Below are 17,611 nucleotides of genomic sequence, written 5' to 3'. Positions count from 1 at the left end.
AGTTCGGTACCGATTTAACTTGGATTTGTTGATATTTTTCTTGGATAATAGACGTCATGAGGTTTCTAAAATGACCAAGAACGTGTAAATCCGTTGAGAATTGAGTGAGTTATGAATTTTTGAAAACAGGGTATTGAAGCTGGAATTATGAACGTGAGTTTGAAATATTTTTGGCCATGTGTGTGCCTTTGGCCGTGAGCATTCTTTTGTTTGGCCGTGAGACTTGTTTGGCTAGGTAATTTGCTTTGGTTGTTTTGTGATGTTGAGATATTCTAGTTTGTTAGGGATTTTGAGACGTGAGAATTGAATTTGAAATGTGGATCTAATGACAAGTCTAAGAATTTTGTGACTAGTTAGTTGGATTCGTGTTTGGTCGTGTGACTTGTTTGGGTTCGGGTTTTTGAATCGAGATGTCGGATTTGGAATTTTGGAAATTGATAAGAGTTTGGACTTAAGGAAGTAACTCGTTATCGAATTCCGAACCGACTCAAATCTAATCCCGACACTGGACCCTATATTTTTCAAGTAATTTTGAATCCAATAACTAACGGACTTTCAACCTCGGATGCTAGTTCTTTAGACGTTTCGGCAAGCGTCAAGTATCTCAGAGAACGTGAAAAGCAAGACATTGCCAGAGGTCGTCGAGCTTCTATCACAGTATCCCAAGTAAGTGTGGAGACATAAGTCAACTACTTACCAAGGGAATAATCCTGTTTACGTGCATTTACGTGTTAATAATAAAAAGAGTAGGAAAAGCCTTAAAAGACACAAACACCAAAGATTAAGGCTTCGGCCACTCTTTTTGGAAAATTTAGTTGGGTTTATACCCATAGGTTCAAATGCTAACTTGAACCAGCCACGTTGCTATTTTGTTGTAGTTAGATCCCTCTGCTAACCATAGAGTTTAGCTAGATCTGAGGTGACAGGAGAGCATGTTGGACTCTCGGATTCGAGCCGAGGGTAGGAGTACCGGGAGTCATATCCCGAGTCTTCAACTTAAAACACTAACGAGCATAAAAGTGAAATGATAATTCTTTCGGGATTTAACCCGAGTCGCTCTCCTGTAAGTAGCATAGGTGTGTACTCTGAGTGCTGCAGAGTACCCAAACCCTAAAGAAATGATGTGTCGATGGTACCAAAAAGGAATTGAACCCTGACGGGCTATGAGGGCCTGGGGGATGGCGCTGAGTACTCATATTTCGGGGAGTCGACCAAGAGTCGTACCCGACTTTGTTGCCAGGCTATGAAGGCCTGAAGAGCGGGGAGTCGACCAAGAGTCGTACCCGACTTTGTTGCCAGGCTATGAAGGCCTGAAGACCTTGACGGGCTATGAGGGCCTGGGGGTGGCGCCGACGTCGAATGAAGTGGTACCATTAGTGGATCCCAGACAGATGTTAAAACTCTTAGGCCGCCGAACGACTGCTGCTCGAAGTCTAAGGCTGGTCTCTTGTCGTTCTAGAGGTTATAGCGGGGGATGTGTGTAACCTTAAAGACGACAAGTACTAGTTAGAGTGTGTACACACGAGTCATGCTCTAGAACTTGTTAGATTTGCATCCATGCATTCTTATGTGCCTGTTTGCACGTCACATGTTATCACATGGCATTAGTCGCTTTTATTTTTCTAGGTTAGACTCCCACTTACTGAGTCAATCGACTCATAGTTTTATGACCCTTGGTAATGTAGAGAAGGGCAAGGCGCCGATGTGAATAAGGAAGTCGTAGATGAAGACCAGACGTGTATCTCTTGACCTTTGGGCTAATGGGAACTCACCCGGGTTCAAATCCTTCTATAATAATATCTATATTTTGTTGAACCCCTTTCGTAAACTATGATCCCCAAACTATCCCTTGTATATATACTTAAAATTAGGGAGCTTGTGTATAAATAAGAGTCGCTATAAGACTCTAATTCCTAAAGTTAAACAGCGAAAAATTTACCCAGGTTTTCGTATACCCACTTATAGTACTTATATATGATCGTGTTATGTTTAATATAAGTATTATGGTTATTATGTTGATTTGATTCTGTTTCCGCTGATATGAGATATATTGTTATATATTGATGTTGAAATCTGAGACGTAACCCCACAGTCGCGGCCCGTGAGCCGCCGACGAGAGGTCGCGGGTCGTGACAACACATCTTTTTATTTTTCGGCTCGTCTACAAAGAGACCGCCCACTCTAAATTTCAAGAGCATACAGATTTTGAACATATGTGATATAGATATAGTTTTGAAAAAATTTTAAAAATTTATTTGATTTGGATGACAAAATATTTTTCAAGTTTGAAAGTGAAAACGATTTTTCAAAATTCAAACTAGTTTTGTAAAAATTCAATTTCAAAAATCAAAACATTTTAATCTTACACATCATGTTTATAATCTTATGAAAAATATTTTTGCTCAAGAAATTTTTCTCATTAGAGTTCTATAACTCATGGTAGTGGGGCTGAAAATTCGGATTTCTAAAAAACTGGACTTTCGGAATAGCCGCGCACCTAGGAGTAAAATCGTCATAACTAGCGGCTCCGATGTCATTTTGACCCAAAACCAATTGCATTCGAAATAGGACAACGAGACCTTTAATTTGGTTCAAAAATCATTAAATTTTGAATTCTGAGCTGAGAGTTATGAAAATTTTACTGCGGATTTTCTCGAGCTCGAAGAAAACTGAAAATAATTAAAGGTTGGACTTTGAGTGCGAAAAAAGAATCGAGTGTAACAGAACGTTCTAGGAAGTTGTTAAGGCTTTTATTTGTGTTTTATTAACATGGTAATAACATGGTATAAAAGAAATAACAACAAGCATAAAACGATTCAAGCAAATAAAAGAAACTACTAAGACAAGAAAACTAGTCACAAAATTTACTCGAAATTTTCTCAAAATTAAAAACACGTTTTTAATATAAAAAATTAAAAAAATTTAGAACTGATTCTAATGTGTTTTAATAACATCCAAAACTCATAGAAAATCAACATGATTTTTAATTTAAAGGCAAGAGCAATAAATTAAAAAATCTAAGAAAACAATTATAACTTGTCACAAAATTAGTAAACTTTCGAAAACGATTTTCAAGCTCATAATTTTAATTACATGTACATGCATATCTTTGACCATAGCTCTGATACCATTTGTTGGAATTGATCTAGGGTTTAAGAAAAAGTTTAACAGTTCGGGTAAGCGGCGGAATTTTAATAATTTTCTTTTGACAAGTAAAACAATTTTACTAACCTAGACAAAGACCAAGCACATGTAAATAAAAATTATTATGAGCATAATAAATTTACTAACCTTTTTAGAAGCTTGAACGTTGAGAAGCTTTTGGAAGGTTGCAACGTTCGTCTAACCTCGCAGCACGTCTCTCTTCTTTCCTCGGCAACTCGAGCAACCACGAAAGTTTCTATCACTATAATCACTCGAGAGAAAAGGAATTAGTGAGTGGGCATTCTTAAACACGACGGCTCGAGAACAAGTCTCAAATTCGAAGAGCTAAAAACGCTAGGTCAAATGAGGACCTAGGTGCCAAAACAAAAACGAAAGAAAACTAGAGAGAGAGACAGAGGAGTTCGGCCAAGTCTAGAGAGAGAAGCTCTCAATCTCTAAAACTTGGGATGAATGAAACAATGAGAATGAGGCCTCTATTTATAGGGGAGGGATTACCTTCAAAAGGTAGTTTCCTTTTCTCTATAGAATATCACATATTCATGAGCAACCATTATTTCCTCTTTTCTCACCTATATGGACGTCCAACATGAGCCAATTAAAGCCTTGGATTTGTTTCCTCATTTAATTTGCTCTCTCTTGGCCGAAAATATACTTGCTTCTAGAAGCAAAGTTGTTTCCTCTTTTTCTATTGGCAAGTATCTTCATACATTAATGCACAAAATAATCTCTCTTTCACACCATGGCATGCACAAAATTTAGCCTCTCTTTTCCTTGGGTTGGACGAAAATAAGGCTTCTAGAAGGACCTTCTAGATGTTTCTTCATTTGTTCATGACAACATAAGTAAAGCCCACTAAGAATTTTCAAGTAAAATTCTATGAAATTAAATTAATCCTCAAGGCCCAATTACACTAATATGGCCGAGTAATATTTATTTCATTTGTCATCATATGACAATGTCAAAAAAAATTTATTGACATTCATTTCGTCCTATGTCCAAAAAGACAAAAATACCATTTTGACAACTTTCGTCAAACTGTCTCGTTCTTGTTTTGACTTAGCTTCTAGTTTAACTATTCCTACTTGATATGATTTGTGACAGTGACCTCATGGATCCAAATGAACAAAGCTTGAGCTAAATACTTGGACTCAAAAGTTCACAAACCTTAGCTTAATGTCAACTGACTCCACTAAAGAGTTGACACTGAAAATCTCTCGGTTCAAATGAATTTATTTTCTACTCAAGAATTCAACCTAATTGTAATGAGTGGATCCACTGAATATTATCAATGTTTACCCTTCATGAATATCATCAGCTAGTCGGGATTTACAAAATTACCATTTTTCCCTTCTAGCTGTTATTTCCTCAACTCCTTTGTCGCTTGTGAATAAGTTAGAAACAATGTCTTGACGAGGAGCTAACCAGTTACAATGTTTCATCCAAAAGAGTCAAGACTAAATTTTGACACAGGCCAGTTCATTTATTCACATTCCAAGGAACAAAGCATGAGCTGATATACACTGCATTTCAGCAATCTTGTACATGAATTCCATATCTATGTGAACTTCACAAAGTTACTCATGACATCTTCACAACTTAGTACTTCACCAATAGGTCCTGTTCAGAATCACATAGTGACTCCGAACTCTGACTTTCTCAAATGAGAATACGTAAGCTGTGAAATGGTCTCATTTCAGGATTAAGGTAAGCATGATGCAATTCATACGTAATGACCTCGAGACATAAGAGGTTAAATGGTTTGTTCTTATCTTATCTCTAGAAGTGCACAGGTCAATTCAGTACCTTCGGAAGATACCTAGAAGAACTATAGAGTCTCCAACTCTCAATGTCCCATAACCAGACATCATAGATTCTCCTAACAATCGTACTGAGATCAATAGTCCTTTGATTTTTAGATTGCGAATATATTGTTTTAAGCAAACCATGAAGAGTTTGTTCACGCAAATCTACATTTGTCTCTTCATGTGTTCTTAGGTTAGTTTATGGACTAAAGACTAAGGTTTTATCATAAAGCTTCAGACAAGGAAGAATGAATGAACGTTTCAACTTTTATTAATAAATAAGAAATTACAAGCAAGAGTCTTCATGAGACTTTATTACATCAAATGTACATACATAGACACTACTACTCTTCTTGTGGGCACCATTGACAACATTAGTGTGTGGGCACTTTTAAACACAACGGCTCAAGAACAATTCTTAGAGTGGAAGATCTAAAACAAACGCTAGGTCAAATGTGGACCTAGGTGTCAAAACAAAAATGATAAAGGGAAGAGAGAGAGAGAGAGAGAGAGAGAGAGAGAGAGAGAGAGAGAGAGAGAGGCTCTCAATCTCTAAAAATTTTGGGATGAGAAACAATGAGAATTAGGGCTTTATTTATAGGAGAAGGACTACCTTCAAAAGGTAGTTTTCGTTTCTCTATAGAATATCACATATTAATGAGCATATATTTTCTCTCCTTTGCCTTATTTCACACGTCCAAGGTCCTTCTAAAAGGCCTTGGATTTGTTTCCTCTTTTGCTTCCTCTCTTGCCTTAGCCGCCCACTTCCTTTCCATGTAGAGGAAATTTATTTCCTCTTTTTCTTTTGGAAAGTATCTTCATACATCAATGCACAAAATAATTCTCTTTTTCCTTTGGGTTGGACGAGCAAGACATCTAGAAGGACCTTCTAGATGTTTCTTCATTTGTTCATGACAACAAAAGAAAAACCCATTCAGAATTTTCAAGTAAAATTCAATGAAATGAAATTAATCCTCAAGGCCCAAATACATAACCTGGCCGTGTGGTTTAAATTGCTTGTCATCATATGACAATGTCAAAAAACTTATTTATTGACATTCACTTCATCCTATTTCCAAAAAGACAAAAATACCCTTTAGATAATTTTCGTAAAACTTGTCTAGTTCTTGTTTTGACTTAGCTTCTAGTTTAACTAATCCTACTCGAAATGACTTGTGATAGTGACCTCACATGTCGACAGCTTCCGGAAGTTTTCAGCATTCACCCCTCTCAACACTCCGCAAGAGCGGATCCTGGCTTTGCACCGCGACAAGCTAGGAAGACCCGCTCCTCTCACGAAGGATCCTACGAAGCGGGATCGACGTAAATTTTGTGAATACCACCAAGACCACGGGTACCTGACGTCCGAATGCTACCATCTCAAACGTTAGATTGATGCCCTTATCCAAGACGAGAAGTTGAAGGAATACGTCCTCAGAACGATCGGGACGGCCGCATCGGGCGGAGAACGCCTGTGACAAGAAAGGAAGGGTCATATGACGGTAGCCGTCACTGACCGAACGGCGAACAATGAACCGGAGAGCTCACAAATGCACGTTGTAGGCTCGATCATGGGAGGACCAGAGTTTGGGGACTCAAGCACGCAAAGAAAGAAGTACGTGCGGGAAGTCTCTCAGGGGAAGATAGCACATCATATCAACTACACGTACGAGGTTCCGCCTCGGGCCCCCTTTGAATCCATGTTCTTCATCAACCAGTAGGCAGTGCGAGTGCTCCACCCGCACAATTACGCGATAGTCATCTCAGCCCCAGTTGCTAACAACCTCGTCCGGAGGATCCTGATTGACAGCGGCAGCTGGGCCGACATCATCTTCAAATCAGCTCTGGACAGGATGAAGCTGACCAGGCTGAGACCGACCCCGATCTCGACCCTACTCTTTGGCTTCACCGGGGAGAGGGTCGTGACGGAGGGCACCATCGACCTCCCAGTTACCTTCGGGACTCCTGGGGGGATCGAGGTCACCCACATTGTGTCTTTCCTAGTTGTGGATCAGTCGTCCGCGTACAACGTCATCATAGGTCGCACGACTCTCAACCGACTGAAGGCCATGACTTCCACCTACCATCTGATGATGAAATTCCCGACTAAGAAGGGGATCGCCATAATGTTGGGAGACCAATCAATGGCGAGAATGTGCTACATCCAGGGGGTGGATGGAAAGATGAAGGGAAAGATGGTGAACACCATCTTCCAACTCGGAGACAAGTTCCCATGCAAAATCGAGGAAGGAGGCACCTTCGAGGAGCTGGACCAAAGGGACGATGTCGAGCATCGGAAGGTGGAGACACCGGATGACCTTGTTCCCCTTGTGCTTGTTGATGCCAAGCCTGACCAAGTAGTCAAGGTAGGTGCCCGGCTCCTGACCGAGATCCGACTCCAACTTGCGGCCTTTCTCCGCGAGTTCAAGGACGTCTTCACGTGGACACACGCCGACATGCCGGGGATCGACCCCGAGATAATGGTCCACCGCCTCAATGACGACAAGAGAGTGACCGAACGTGTCCAGCCGAGACGAGCTTTCAGTGGGGAGAGATACCAAGCCATTGGTGAAGAAGTTGAAAAACTTCTCGCCGCCAACTTCATTAGGGAGGCGGAACACCCCAAGTGGGTGTCCAATGTCGTCATGGTGAAAAAGCCAAACGGGAAGTGGTGGATCTGCATCGATTACAAAGATCTCAACAAGGCATGCCCGAAGGACAGCTTTCCTCTCCCGAGAATTGAACAACTCGTGGATGCCATGGCGGGCCATGAGCTGCTAAGCTTCATGGACGCCTATTCAGGGTACAATCAGATCCGCATGCACGAGCCGGATCAAATCAAGACCACCTTCGTTACAAACCGCGGACTCTATCGCTACAAGGTCATGCCTTTTGGCCTCAAAAACGCAGGTGCAACGTACCAAAGATCGGTAAATCGAATGTTTTCCAACCAGATTGGCAAAACAATGGAGGTCTACGTGGATGACATGCTGGTCAAAAGTCTCAAAGCCCACCACCACGTTCGAGACTTAGGGAAATGTTCACGATCTTGCGGCGCTACAAAATGAATCTCAATCCCAACAAGTGCGCTTTCGGGGTTGAATCCGGAAAATTCCTGGGCTACATGGTGAGCCGCTGTGTGATCGAGGCTAATCCCAAAAAAATCAATGCAATCTTGGAAATGAGGTTGCCACAGAAGGTTAAAGAAGTACAAAGCTTGACGGGAAGAACGCCGCCCTAGCGCGATTCGTGTCCAAGGCCACCGACAGGTGCTAACCATTCTTTAAGGCGTTGAAAAGGACTGACGGGTTCGTGTGGACGGAGGAGTGCAAGAAAGCATTCCGCGAAATGAAGACCTACTTCAGCTCCCCTCTGTTCCTTGAAAAATCGAAAGACGGAGAGGCCTTGTATGTCTATCTTGTTGGAATTTATCGAGGGTTTAAGAAAAAGTTTAACACTTCGGGTAAGCGGAGGAATTTTAAAAAATTTCTTTTGACAAGTAAAACAATTTTACTAACCTAGACAAAGAGCAAGTACACGTAAATAAAAACTATTATGAGCATTATAAATTTACTAACATTTTTAGAAGCTTGAACGTTGAGAAGCTTTTGGAAAGTTACAACGTTCGTCTCCCCTCGCAGCACGTCTCTCTTCCTTCCTCGGTAACACGAGCAACCACGACAGTTTCTATCACAAGAATCACTCGAGAGAAAAGAAATTAGTGAGTGGGCACTTTTAAACATGACGGCTCGAGAACAAGTCTCAAAGTCGAAGAGCTAAAAACGCTAGGTCAAATGAGGACCTAGTTCCCAAAACAAAAACCGAAAAATAACTAAAGAGAGAGAGAGGGAAGGGTGCGGCCAAGCTAGAGAGAGAAGCTCTCAATCTCTAAAACTTGGGATGAATGAAATGTGAAGAATGAGGCCTCTATTTATAGGGGAGGGATTACCTTCAACAAGGTAGTTTCCTCTTCTATAGAATATCACATATTCATGAGCAAAATATTCCTCTTTTCCTCTTTCATTTGGGCGGCCAAACAAGGCTTCAAGAAGCCTTCACTACTACAAATGTTGGATTATACAACCCACTTTCTACAACGCTTAACATAAGCGTTGTAGAAACTAGGGATTCTACAACGCTTATGGCTAAGCGTTGTAGAATCTCGGTGTTTCTACAACGCTTATGGATAAGCGTTGTAGAATTTGGGTGATTCTACAACGCTTTACAAAAGCGTTGTAGAAGAACTTAAATTTCAGATTTCCCACAACGTTAAAACGACCCGTTGTAGAACCTTCGCCGCGGCACCATGTGATTTTCGCCGCGGCGAAACCTTTCTACAACGCAATTTCAAAGCGTTGTAGAAGGATGGACCTCGCCGCGGCACGATTTAAACCTCGCCGCGGCAAAGCATTCTACAACGCTTTTTTTAAAGGGTTGTAGAATAGAGTCGCCGCGGCGATGGTCCTCCCTCGCCGCGGAGAGATTATGTCGCGGCGGCTGGAAATATACTCCGCCGCGGCGAGAAGGATACGGTGGCCTAGCAGTTTTCTATGAAACTGCCTCGCCGCGGCGATGTAGGACTCCCGCCGCGGCGAGATGATCCTACAACGGTTAGAATATCAGTTGTAGGATCTTCTCGCCGCGGCGAAGACATATTCTCGCCGCGGCGAGGTTTTTAGGTTTTTACTATATAAACCAGTTTTCAGTTTTTTTTCTCATTTTCCTCAAAATACAAACGCGAGACAAACTATTTCGGCCGACTCTGTCTTCATTTTCTCTTCCAAATTCCCTCGCCACGTCCTCGCCGCCCCGATTTCTCGCCGTCGCTTTGTCCTCGCCGCCATTCTCGCTCGCCACATCCTCGCCGCCCAACTCTCTCGCGCCTCTCTCTCTCTCACCGCCTCTCACTCTCTTTTTAAAGGTATGATTTTCTAAGTTTTTAAGGTGGTTATTGATTTAATTTCGTGTTGTTGATATGGATTTCGTGTTTTTGAATATGGATTTCATGTTATTTCCCCGAGTTGCATGTTGTGGTTATTGATTTAACAAAATTAGGGTTATTGATTTAAGGTGGTTATTGATTTAACAAAATTAGGGTTTGTTATTTTATTATGAATGAATTTGAGTTAGAATTTGTGTTAGAATGAATTTGAGTTAGAATTTGTGTTAGAATGAATTTGAGACGTTAGAATTTGTGTTAGAATGAATTAGAGTTAGAATTTGTGTTAGAATGAATTTGAGTTAGAATTTGTGTTAGAATGGAATTGTTTATGAATTTGATATTGTTATGTTTAAATGAAGTTGGAATTGATATAGAATTTGTGATTGTTGTGACATTGTTAGTATTTAAAATGGTTATGTTGATTGTAGATGTCGAGATTGAATTTTTTATGATTATGCTTTGTGAAGGTGAAAAATGGTTCGAACAAAAAATCCGGCGGGCGCCACGGCTCCGAGCACTTCCAAAGGTCCTAGTAAAAGTAAAAGTAAGCGAGCTCGTCAATCGTCCCCTGAAGCAGATTATAACACGAATATCTTCACCAGCAAGGCCGCGGAGGATCATTACGACAAAATCTCGTCGCGCAGTGTGATCCCTGAGCGGGGATTCAATGTGAGCTCTAACACCGAGATAGGAGTGTCAATCCGCAACAGTATTCTTGGTCATGAATGGGTGAAGTATTGTGCCGTTCCCGAGTTCGAGACGAACTTAAACTTCGTGTACGAATTCTACGCAAACTTACCAGATCACAATGGAGATGTTGTGACGGTCCGAGGTAAAAAGGTCGATGTGAGCATCGAAGCGATCAACGATTTGCTTGGGACCCCAGATGTGCCTTTCGAGAATGAAGGCTATCGGGAATGGTTGAGAACTTGCAGCCACGAGGAGATGGCGAGGTTGCTGTGCATTCCAGGAGAGGATTGGGTCCTTGAAAAAGGGAAAAGGGTACTCAAGCGTGACCAACTCACCAGGATTGCTAAAGCTTGGATTTACTTTGTTTGCGCTCGCCTCTATCCGATCAAGCACTTCACCACTCTTGACGAGGGCCGTATCCAGGTGTTGTTCTGCATCATAAAAGGTCATTCTATCAACGTCGGTCGATTCATCTACAATTGGATGAAGAGTCTAGACTATACTAATGAACGACACGGTTTGCCATATCCGTCGATCATTACCGGCCTTTGTACAAATGCGGGGGTAGGACGCTCGAAAAGGGATACGATCAAGGGTCCTATGGGGCCTATTACGAATAACATCATCGATCGCTACAAGATTAGGGAGGAACCACAAGAGGAGGAAGCGGAGGATGAGGAGGAGGAAGGGGAAGAGGGACCACCAGTCAACGAGCCTCGATTGTTCTTACCAGCACCTCCGGTAGTCGACCCCGCAACCATCGACTACATAGCTCAATGCTCCAACTATCTCGTCGGCGGGTTCCAACACACGCAATAGTACATGCACTAACAAGCGGAGTATGGCGCCTCTCACATCAACCAACTGAACGATCTCTACTCTCGGTGGGACATCAACCAAGAGAACCAGGTGTTAATTCCTCCATATCCTCAATACTCCGATTATCCGTACCCACCACCACAGTGGCCACCGCATATGGCACCTCCTCAATATCCGGCGCACTCACCACCACCACCACCACCGAATGACGACTAAACCAACAACACCAACTTTAAATTTTAAATTCAAGACTCGTTTGGTTTGTTTAAGCTTCATTTTAAATTTAAATTAAGACTCGCATGGTTTGTTTATGTTTAAGACTCGTGTTTTAGTTAATGTGTGTTTAAGACTTGATTAATATTTAAAAATTGTGAAATCTGAATGTGTGATAGTTTTTTATTTGAATGATAATTTTTCTGTTGAAAACCAAGTTTAAAATGGGAAAGAAAGTAAAAATGTGTAGGGTGAGGTGATTCTATTCTAATCTCGCCGCGGCGACTTAGAAATTTTGCCGCGGTGTATAACTCTCGCCGCGGCGTGTTTTCTACCTCGCCACGGCGAGATATTCTACAACGCTTTCCAAAGCGTTGTAGAAAGTCTTCGCCGCGGCGAAACTTACACCTCGCCGCGGCATGAAACTTACCGAGAGCATGCATTTTTCAAAACATAATCTCGCCGCGGCGGCGTAGTCTTCTCGCTGCGGTGAAAACGTGTCGCCGCGGCGCAAATACAACATAGCCGCGGCGAGAAACTTACCGAGAGCCTTCATATTTGAGAACATATCCTCGCCGCGGCGAGTTGATATTCCCGCCGCGGCGTAATGACCTCGCCGCGGCATGGACTCTACGTCGCCGCGGCGAGGTTTCTACAACGCTTGACCAAGCGTTGTAGAAGGGTCATCGCCGCGGCAGGATTTGTATTTCGCCGCGGCGAGAGTTTGATTTTTTTATACCGAGAGTCTGTGTTTTTTAAGAACTTGTCTCGCCGCGGCGAGGTGATATTCCAGCCGCGGCGTAATGACCTCGCCGCGGCATGGAATATACGTTGCCGCGGCGAGGTTTCTACAACGCTTGTTAAAGCGTTGTAGAAAGTCCCTCGCCGCGGCAGGATTTGTATTTCGCCGCGGCGAGATTATCCTGCCACCGCGAGAGATGTACTCAGCCGCCGCGATGTTGGAGAAATGTAAATGACATTGTATAGAGAAATTTTGAATGAAAAATAACGTTGTCCACAGGAGAATAACATAAAATCCAAAATGAAAATACATTATCTAAATGTTCAATATCAAACAAAAATAGGATCTATATCCTTACGAAGTAGATGTGAAACATCGTCATCATTAAAATCATCCACCTCTTGATCAATTGGCGGTAATCCTGATGTGAACAGAGGAATGCTAGACATGTCTTCGTCTTCTTCTTCGTTACCGTTTCTCGCTTTCATATGAACCACTAACGATAACTCAGGATTTGCTGGATCTGAAACATAAAACACTTGACTTGCTTACGAAGCCAAAATAAATGAATCATTCTCGTAGCCAATCCGTCTAAAGTCGACAATTGTAACTCCTTCATTATCAACTTTAACGTGATTATTGTCTGCCCATTTGCACTTGAATAATGCGACTCGCAACCCGCAATAATCAAGTTCCCAAATATCTTCAATGTATCCGTAATACTTCATAAAAGCATGTTTTGGATTCTTATCTTTTGCCGACGAAACATGTAAAGCTTCAGCAAACAATGTAACACCGTTATTTTGTACGGGATGCTTGTTGTCTCATTCCCTTGTGTAAAATGTAAAACCATTAACAGACCAAGCAGTGTACCTTGTAACCATTGAGGACGGCCCGCCAGATAGTTTACTCAACCTACATGAATGTCCTGCCTCTATAAATATGCGTTTTCCAAGCCAGTTTTGAAACAAACGGTTGTGCTCTTCTTGCAACCATTTTTCATTTCTACCCTTCTTTGGATTATTCACTCTCAACTCATTCAAATGAATATCCACAAATGGCTTGACCTCGGAAACGTTGTGTAGCACATGGAGACTTGCTTGCTCCCATTCTTTTCGGTTGACGATCGAATAAGTACCTATATATAATGAAACAAATACTTAAAAATAATGTTCATATATAATTTAAATAAACAAATAAAGTGTTAAAAAAATACCTTTAGATAGAGCTTTTGAATCAAAATTGGTATTCTTGGGTAACCCAATTTCGTCTGTTTTACCTAAATACTCAGAACAAAACTCAACCGACTCTTCTGCTATGTAATTTTCAACTATGCTCCCTTCCGGCCTATTGTAGTTCTTCACGTAGCTTTTCAACACTTTCATATAACGTTCGATTGGATACATCCACCGTAAAAACACGGGCCCTCCTAATTTCACTTCACGTACCAAGTGGACGGTTAAGTGGATCATTATGTCGAAAAACGAAGGTGGAAAGATCTTTTCGAGCAAGCACAGAGTTTTCACCAATTCTGACTGCATTAAATCCAATCGAGTTGGATCGATGACCTTCGAGCAAATCGAGTTAAAGAATACACATATCTTTGATATTGCAAACCTCACATCTTTTGGCACAATTCCTCGCAAAGCAAGAGGCAACATTTGTTGTAGCAGCACATGACAGTCGTGCGTCTTCATTCCAGTAAGTCTCAAATCTTTCAAAGACACGAACCTCTTATAGTTTGACGAATGACCTTCGGGGACTTTAATAGAAGCAAACCAGTTACACAATTTCTTTTTCTCCTTTCGATCTAGAGTGTACTTTGCCGGTGGTAATTTTGTTTTTTTCCCACCCCCCCTCCTCGGGATGCAAAATGCTTCTTATATTCATCTCTTTGAGATCCAATCGAGATTGTATTCCGTCTTTCGATTTATTTGGATCATCAAGAAGTGTACCAATAAGCGATTCACAAACATTTTTCTCGATGTGCATAACATCCAGACAATGCCGGACGTAGTGTGTCTTCCAATAAGGAAGGTCGTAGAAAATCGATTTCTTCTTCCAAGGATTCTCTTTGAACGATTCTTTAGTACTAGCACTCCGCTTTCTTTTCCCAAGCACTTCATTGACGTTTTTAACCATCTCATAGACATCTTCACCAGACAAAATTCTAGGAGGGGGTCGTTCTTCTGAATTTCCATCAAACGCTTGTTTCAATCTTCTATACGAGTGATCTCTTGGTAAGAATCTTCTATGACCCAGAAAAACCGTTTTCTTACCATGCTTCAAACAGATGGAAGATGTGTCTTTCATGCAAATCGGACAACCAATCGAGCATTTCACAGAGTATCCTGACAAGTTTCCATAGGCCGGAAAATCGTTAATAGTCCACATTAACATTGCCCTTAAGTTGAACGAATCTCCACGGTAAGCGTCTTTAACTTCCATCCATTTCTCCCATAACATCTTCAAATCATCGACCAACGGTGCCAAATAGACATCAATATCATTTCCTGGTTGATTTGGTCCTGAAATCAAAAGCGTTAACATCAAGAACTTTCTCTTCATACATAGCTTTGGAGGGAGATTGTAGTTCACAAGTATAACCGGCCAAACACTGTATTTACTGCTCATCATGCTGAACGGGTTCATTCGATCATAAGCTAGACCAAGGCGCAAATTTCGAGTATCAACACTGAAATCCTTATACTCTAAATCGAATGATTTCCACTGTGTAGCATCACAGGATGTCTCAACATACCATCATCGATACGCTTTTCGGAGTGTCAAACCATGTTCTTCGCGTGTTTGACACTATTAAACATTCGACGAAAGCGCGGCATTGGAGGAATGTACCATAACGACTGAAATATATTTAACGAAAATCAGTAATAAATAATGAATATGAGCTACATGTATTTCCTCATCAAGTGATGAAAATGTACGTACCTTAACTGGAACTCCTTTAACCCCGTTACATGGAATTTTACCCTTCTTCCACCGTGACTCTTTGCACGTCGGACATTCATCTAGATCTTCATACTCGTGTCTATATAAAAACACAATCATTTGGGCACGCATGGAATTTCTCGTACTTCATGCCTAATGTACCCAAAGTCTTCCTTGCTTCATACATACTTAAAGGTACTTTATTGTCTTTCGGAAATGCTTCTTTCAGTGTTTCCAACAATAGAGTAAAACTAGTGTTAGTCCAACCCCCCGACGCCTTCAAATGAAATAATGTAACTAAAAATGACAACTTCGAATAGCTTGTACACCCTTCATATAATGGTGTCTCCGCATCATTCATCATGGACTCAAACAATTCCGGTCGCTCAACAAAATCGTCCTCCAAATCATTCATCATTCCGCACATATCATCAGTATCATCTTCAACATCATCCTCATTTGCCGTAGAACGAAAAACCTCACCATGGTAGAACCATCTTTGATACGAGGTCATTATTCCATATGCAAACAAATGGGTCCGAACGACATCAATCGAAAAATGTCTATGATTTCCACATTTAATACAAGGACAACGAATAGATTTCAAATCTACCATGTTCTCTCTAGCAAAATCACAAAACTCATCTACACCTTTTCGATATATCTCATTCAATCTATTCTCCCACATCCACTTTCTCATATTCATAGAAAAACCCTAATTATACAAAAAATTCCCAATTCTAATTAGTAAACTATCAAGAGAAAAACAATTAGAACAAGTTAAAGAAGAACTTACAAGATTTGAATGTGTAGATGAGACTAGTAAACGAGGACGCTCTAGAATGAGGTTACCCTAATTTTTTCGAGTGAGGTTATGAGAGAGTTCAAAGTGAAAAAGACCAGAAATGAGAATTTATATCACCAGTCTCGTGTCACTCGCCGCGGCGAACTTTCTACTTCGCCGCGGCGAGACATTCTACAATGCTTACCATAAGCGTTGTAGAATGTCCTCGCCGCGGCAAAAATATGCGTTCGCCGCGGCGACATATCACGCCGCGGCGAGGTACAAATCCCGCCGCGGCAGGAGTCCTGCGCCGCGGCGAGAACAAGTCGTCGCCGCGGCGAAAAACTTACCGAGAGCACCATGTTCCAGACATATACTCTCGCCGTGGCATCATACAATTCCTGCCGCGGCGAATGTATTCCTCGCCGCGGCGGGAATTAGCCTTCGCCGCGGCGAGGCTTCTACAACGCTTACTTAAGCGTTGTAGAAAGGTCTCGCCACGGCGGAAATTGTATACTGCCGCGGCGAGGACATCTAGGGTTACCTCGCCGCGGCGATGGCACATTTTCGCCGCGACGAGACGTTTCTGGGTAACGCTCGCCGCAGCGAGAATTTGGTTTCGCCGCGGCGAGGCTCCTACAACGCTTATTCTAAGCGTTGTAGAATCATCTCGCCGCCGCGAGAAAAACACTTCGCCGCGGCGAGATCTTCTAAGCGTTGTAGGAGCGTCTTAAAATCTGAAATTTTCAAATTTTTTTAACTACCCGCGCCCATCCATATCTATACTTAGCGTTTTTTTCCCTCTCATTTCTCATTCTCATTTCTTCTCATCTCCACTACTCACATCTCTCTCGTCCCTCTCTCTCTCCGCCACTCTCTTGCCGCCCCGCCCCTCTCTCCGGCCACCACTCTCTCTCTCGGCCCCTCTCTCTCTCCGTCCCTCACCTCGCTGAGCCACCGCGCCCTCGCCCCGCGCGTTCTCTCCCTCTCTCCGACCCTCACCTCCCTCTCCTCGCCGTGCGCCACGCCCACGCCGCCCTCTCGCTGAGCCCCCTCCCTCACCTCGCCGTGCGCCCACGCCGCCCTCCCTCACCGCGCGCCCTCACCTCGCCTCACCACCTTCTCTTCGCCGCCCTTGTGCTCGTCCAACTCCGGGTAATGTTTTTGAACATTTTTACATGGACTTATTTAGTGTGAATTCGATATTGATTTGAAATTAGGAGATATTGTATTGGATTTGAGTTTATTGAATTGAAGTTTGATATTGATTTGATTTGAGAAATATATTTGATAGTAGATTGAATTGGGATTGAAATTGTGTTTTTGTTTAGAATCGGATTGGATTTGAGTTTATATTGTGATTAGAGTTGAGTTTATATTTGATTTTTGTTACATTTGAGTTGAAATTTTGATAACATTTGAGTTGAAAATTGAAATTGTGATTTGAATTTTGTTTATTAGATTCAATGTCGTCCACTACTACTACTTCTAGCGGTAGTGGTAAA

This window comes from Urtica dioica, chromosome 5, assembly GCF_054948205.1.
Source record: "Urtica dioica subsp. dioica isolate 48M chromosome 5, U.dioica_male_clone48M_v1_H2, whole genome shotgun sequence".
Lineage (NCBI taxonomy): Eukaryota > Viridiplantae > Streptophyta > Magnoliopsida > Rosales > Urticaceae > Urtica > Urtica dioica.
Note: the sequence above shows the minus strand (reverse complement) of the source record.